The sequence below is a fragment of the Callorhinus ursinus genome, unplaced genomic scaffold (genome assembly GCF_003265705.2).
Source record: "Callorhinus ursinus isolate GAN/ISIS: 27379988/994484 unplaced genomic scaffold, GSC_fseal_2.0 scaffold18, whole genome shotgun sequence".
Taxonomy (NCBI): domain Eukaryota; kingdom Metazoa; phylum Chordata; class Mammalia; order Carnivora; family Otariidae; genus Callorhinus; species Callorhinus ursinus.
Genome location: NW_027397080.1, coordinates 19097309 through 19103633, shown reverse-complemented (window position 1 = coordinate 19103633; position 6325 = coordinate 19097309). Strand labels below are relative to the sequence as shown.

The window sequence follows — 6325 nt, the reverse complement described above, 5'->3', positions numbered from 1 at the left end:
TCCCGCACACTCTCCAACCCCCAGGCAACCACTGCTTTGCGTTCTTCACTATAGATTAGTTTATCCTTCCTACAATTGTAAAAAAAATGGAATTACACAGTATGTATTCTCTTTTGTCTAACTTCTTTCACTCAGTAAAATTATTTTGCGATTCCTCTATGTTGTTGCATGTATCCATAGCTCGTTCATTTGTATAGCTATAGGATGTACCACAATGAATTGTTTATCCACTCACCTGTTAATGGACATTTGGATTGTTTCACATGTGGGCCTCTGACAAATAATACTGGTGTGACAATTCATGCACAAATCTTAGTATAGATATAAGTTTTCATTTTTCTTGGGGAAAAACCTCAGAGTAGAATGGCTAGATCATATGGCTGGTGTGTGTTCAGCTTTTTAAGGAAATGCCCAACTGTTTTCCAGAGCGATTGTACTATTTTACCTTCCTACCAACAAGAATTCCATTATCCCACATGCTCATCAACGCGATATAGCTGGTCTTTTTAATTTTTACAATTTTATGCGGGACAATTTTTTCATGCTCACTTTCCATCTGTGCACCTTATTTGTGAAGTATCTGTTCAAATCTTTTGCCCGTTTGTAGATTCGGTTGGCTATTTTCTTATTATTAGGTTTTGAGCATTGATAAATTCTGGACAAAAAGTTCCTTATCAGATGCCTGATTTGCAAACATTTTATTGCTTGCATTTTATTTTTTTATATTTTATAACTCTGTTTTTATTTACTTTGATTATATTTCATTTATTTTTTTAACAATTTAATTTTTTGTTGTTGTTTGCAAACATTTTATTTAATTTTGTGGCTTGTCTTTTCATTCTCTTAATGGTGCTTTTTGAAGAGCAAAAGTCTTTAATATTAATGAAATCTAATTGATCAATTTTTCCTTTATGGTTTGGGGTTTTTGTACCTAAGAAATCTTTCACTGATTCAAGATCATACAGGATTTTTCCTAATGTTTTCTTCAAGAAGTCTTATAGTTCTGGGGCACCGGAGTGGGTTGATTTAGCATCTGACTCTTGATTTCGGCTCAGGTTATGATCTCAGGGTCATGAGATCGAGCCCTGCATCGGGCTCTGTGCTCAGCACTGAGTCGGCTTGGGATTCTCTCTCTCTCCCTCTCCCTCTGCCCCTCCCCCACCTCAAATAAATAAATAAGTCTTTTTTTTAAGATTTTATTTATTTATTTGACACAGAGAGAGAGCACGAGCAGAGGGAGCAGCAGAGGGAGAGGGAGAGGGAGAAGCAGGCTCCCCGCTGAGCAAGGAGCCTGATGCAGGACTCAATCCCAGGACCCTGGGATCATGACCTGAGCCGAAGGCAGATGCTTAACCAACTGGGTCACCCAGGCACCCTAAATAAATAAATCTTAAAAAAAAAAAGAATTCTTACAGTTTTAAGTTTTACATTTAGGTCTCTGATCCAGTATGAGTTAATTTTTATTTTGATATGTGATTTTGTTTTTAATTATCTAAAACCTTATCACATAATTTACAAATTTGTGCTGATATATCTCCTCCAATCCTTCTTTTATTATTTTTTTAAAGATTTTTATTTATTTATTTGACAGAGAGAGACACAGTGAGAGAGGGAACACAAGCAGGGGGAGTGGGAGAGGGAGAAGCAGGCCTCCCGCCGAGCGGGGAGCCTGATGCGGGGCTCGATCCCAGGACCCTGGGATCATGACCTGAGCCGAAGGCAGTCACTTAACCGACTGAGCCACCCATGTGCCCCTCTCCTCCAATCCTTCTAACGAGTTGGCAGAAGCACCATTACCAATCATACGTATATGGTAATTTTACAGTTGTGTCTTTGAATAGCTGTTTAGAAGACAATCCTGAATTATGACCTAATCTGACTTAGTAAAAAATTCACAAGCCAAATTTGCTGCCATGTCTTGTCACACTGAATTTTAAAAGCATCTGACCTTATAGATCATCTACAAAATGTGAGAAGTGCTAAATAGTCTATTTAATACGATACATAAACCACACTAAAATGTCATTCATGAGGCAAAAGGCAACATTTTTGATGCAGGGTATGTTAATTAAATTGGTGTAGTTAAGACCACAAAAAGAAAGTGGACATAGCCAGCTAATCTTTAGCCCTTGCCGTTAACAGGCCAATGAACACAACTTGAAACATAGTGAGTGGAGTCTTGCTGTTCTCTATAGCAGTGATATATGAAATATATTATATATATATATAAACATATTAATATAACTAGTTATATAAATCTAATATAAAACCAATCTTCTACAGGTTTAGAGCTGGCATTTACCATCTCTGGGAAAAGCTGAACGTTACGGGGCGCCTGGGTGGCTCAGTTGTTAAGCGTCTGCCTTCGGCTCAGGTCATGATCCCAGGGCCCTGGGATCAAGCCCCGCATCGCACTACCTGCTCAGCGGAGAGCCTGTTCCCCCTCTCCCTCTGCCTGCCGCTCTGTCTACTTGTGCTCTCTCTCTCTCTGTCAAATAAATAAATAAAATATTAAAAAAAAAGCTGAACGTTACTAATCAATTCCAATCGTATCTTTAGACGGGAAAAACATGATAGTACTTGCTGAACCAGAATTCCTAGCAAAGTTCAGAAAGTTGATCACATGCATTTAACCACAAGCCAATCTTATTTAAATCAGGACTGTCCAAAAGAAATATTCTATCAGCCAGTCATGATCTGAATTCTAGTGTATGAGATCAATTTAAATACGGTACACATTTAAAAAGTCATGAGACATTTTTGTTTTCTAATAAGTAAGGCTGTGGCCAACTATTACTCCTTAGTAGCTTTTTTTTTTTAAGATTTTATTTATTTATTTGACAGAGAGAGAGAACACAAGTAGGGGGAGTGGCAGGCAGAGGGAGAGGGAGAAGCAGCCTCCCCAAAGAGCAGAGAACCAGATGTGGGGCTCGATCCCAGGACCCCGGGATCATGACCTGAGCTTAAGGCAGACACCCAACCAACTGAGCCACCCAGGTGCCCCTCCTTAGTAGCTTTTTTGAGATAAGCTATCAAGTCTGCACTGTCCCCTGTCTTCTTAATGCCAGCCAAGATCATTTTTATTCCAGGGATGTACTTCTTGGGATTCTCCAAATACTCCATCAGTGTCTCCTCTCCCCAGGTGATGCCTTTGTTCTTGTTAACATCCATGTAAGAAAATTCAGGTGCCGGACCTGTCTTTTGCCCAAACAGACCACGGCGATTTGGCCCAGTCTTGTGCTCACCTCCCTTTGTCAGGGTCTGGCACTGGGCACACTTCTGAACAAAAACCTTCTTGCCCTTCTCAACATCACTCATTTTTAAATTGCTCTTTCATCAGGTGCGAAACGAAGATGCCCACTCGCAAGCCAGATGTCTGCTCTCTCCAATAGTCCGGTGGCAGCTCCCAAAGACCTGCAAATAGAAGGGCAGAGGAGCCCCTGTACTGGGCCAAGGTGAGGCTGAGCAGAAGTGAGAAGGGACCAAAGAGGAAGAGCAACCAAGACAAGAGGCCGGGAGGCTGCCCGCCTGCCCCAGTTTCCACAAAGAAGGATAAAACCTTAGCCTGACCCCTTGGACCCTCCAAAGGATCTTCAAAAGGTGAGGAAAAATTACATGCTCAGATACACTCTCATTCACAAATGGCTTCTCACAGAATTCTTGAGATTCACAGAACACTTACAATGTGAAGACCAGAGGGTATGGTATGGGGATCCCCTGTTGCCTGTTTTCTGAGAATGATGGAGAATGCGTTTGAAGGTGTTGGTTCAGGCCATCATGAAACTATAGCTTCAGGCTTAGGAGAGATCTCAGAGGCTGTTGTCCACTCTTTCTCACTCCCTTCCCTCTTCCCCATTCCAAGGAGGCAAGACAACCCTACAGGTAAACACAGGCTTCAGCGCCCACAGCCGTGGGTTGGGATCCGGCCTCTTCTGGCAGCTTTGCAGATAAATCATGTGCTCTCTTACTCACCTCTGGGCCTTTGCACATGCTGATCTGTCTGCCTAAGCCCTCTCTCTCAACCTTTCGTCAGATCAATGCCTCCTCCTTTCTTGCGACTTAGCTTAGACATCACTTCCTCTGGGGAGCCTTTTTTGACCACTGCCTACCCCATTTTGCCCTGAGTTAAAGACTTTCAAAACATTTTCAGTTTCATCCAACACATACATGTCATGCTGTGTTCAAAGGATCTGTTTTTTTGTCTGTCTCCCCCACTACCTGGGAGCTCCTCAAGTGCAGAGATGATGGCTTCTTTGTTATGTAGTTTTAGACAATTGATTTAACTTCTCCAAACTTCAGTTTCTTTACCGGGTTGCTTAGATTAAATCAGATCACCAAACAAAATTTATATAAAGTCCTTCATTTAGTACTGCACACACAGTGGGTGCCCAAGAGATCCCTTAGTTCATAGTGACAATGAGCAACTGCATTTGTCAAGACTTGTTACAATCAATAAACTCTAGAAATTTCAGAGGTTTGAAACAATAAAAGTTATTCTACTTCTGGGAATATACCCAAAAGAATCAAAAGCAGGAAATCTAACAGATATTTGTATACCAGTGTTTATAGCAGTGTTTTTCACAATATCCAAAAAGTTAGAAACAACCCAAATGTCCACTGACAGATGAATGGATAAGCATGTGGTGTATGCATATAATGGGATATTATTCAGCCTAAAAAGGAAGGAAATTCTGACACCTGCTACAACTTGAACGACCCTTGAAAACATTTGCTAAGTGAAATAACCCAGATACAAAAACAAATACTGTAGGATTCCATTTATACGAAGTACCTAGAGTAGTCAAATTCATAGAGACAGAAAGTAGAATGGTGGTGGCCAGGGACTGGGGGAGTGGGAATAGCCAGCTATTATTTAAGGGGGACAGAGTTCTAGTTTTGCAAGATGAAGAGTTCTGGGGATGGATGGTGGTTGCAAAACAACATGAATGTATTTAATGCCACTAAATTGTACACTTAAACATAGTGAAGGGGCCCTTGGTGGCTGTTGGTTGATGTCCAACTCTTGCTTTTGGCTCAGGTCATGATCTCAGGGTCATGAGATCAAGCCCCACATCAGGCTCCACACTCAGCAGGGAGTCTGCTTGAAATTCTCTCTCTTCCTCGTCCTCTGCCCCTCCCCCCACTCACATGCTCACTCTCGCTCTCCCAAAATAAATAAGTAAATCTTTAAAAAATAGTTAAACTATAAGTTATATGTTATGCTTAATAATAAGAAAAGAATGTTAAAAAAATATGAGGGGGGAAATCGGAGGGGGAGATGAATCGTGAGAGAATATGGACTCCAAGGAACAAACTGAGGGTTTTAGAGGGGAGGGGGTGGGGGGATGGGTTAGCCCAGTGATGGGTATTAAGGAGGGCACGTACTGCATGGAGCACTGGGTGTTATGTGCAAACAATGAATCATGGAACACAACATCAAAAACTAATGATGTAATGTATGGTGATTAACATAACATAACATAATAAAAAAATTAAATAAAGAAACGTTTTCTCTTCATTCCAGTTACAGTCAATGAGCTGCTCCTATTTGGGGATTCTCCTCTATGCAGTGGTTTGGGGATCTAGGCTCCTTCCACCTTGTGCCTCTGTCATCTTCCGCATGTGGGTCCCAGTGCTACCCTAGAACAGAGGTTGCAAACTCTACCTGTGAACCAAATCCAGCTAGCAGTCTGTTTTTATATAGCCTTAAACCTAGGAATGGATTTCCATTTCCAAAGCATTGTGTAGAAGAGGAGGAGGTGGGGGGAGGAGGAAGAGGAGAAGAGGGGCAAGGGGGAAGGAGAAAGAAGAGTATGCGACAGAGATTGTATATGTTTTGTAAAGTCTAAAATACTTGTTATCTGGCCCTTTACCAAAAAAGTTTGCCAACTTTGCCTTAGAAACATTTCCTATTCCAGACAGCTAAGTGGTACACATCACTTTCGCCCATATTCTATTGGCCAGAACTGTCACATGGCCATACCTGACTGCAAGGGAGTCTGGGAAATGTAGTCCAGCTGTGTGTTCAGAAAGAAAAGGAAATGACCTTGGTGGTCATCCCACAATGATGATGATAGTGATGATGGTGATGAAGAGCACTGGGGATATCTCTCCAACTGTTCCATTCTTTCCCCAGGGCAGCAATAATATAGTCAGGGAAGTTTACCTCGGCCCAGTTTAGTTCAGGACATTCCTGGTGATCCCATGTCCAGTGACTGGTTCAGAAATCCAGGCTTAAGCCAAGCAGGGAAGAGCATTCCTCTGGCAACAGTTATTGGTTCAGGGATGGGGAGGTGATCCAAGTTGTCCCAGACAGACTTAAAGG

General features: G+C 41.7%; 1 pseudogene; it reads right to left on the bottom strand.

Annotated features, from left to right (window-relative positions):
* The window catches only part of LOC112811721 (cytochrome c pseudogene), a 47509-nt pseudogene extending 44191 nt beyond the window's left edge, over positions 1-3318 (bottom strand).
* Positions 3319-6325: the final 3007 nt, after the last annotated feature.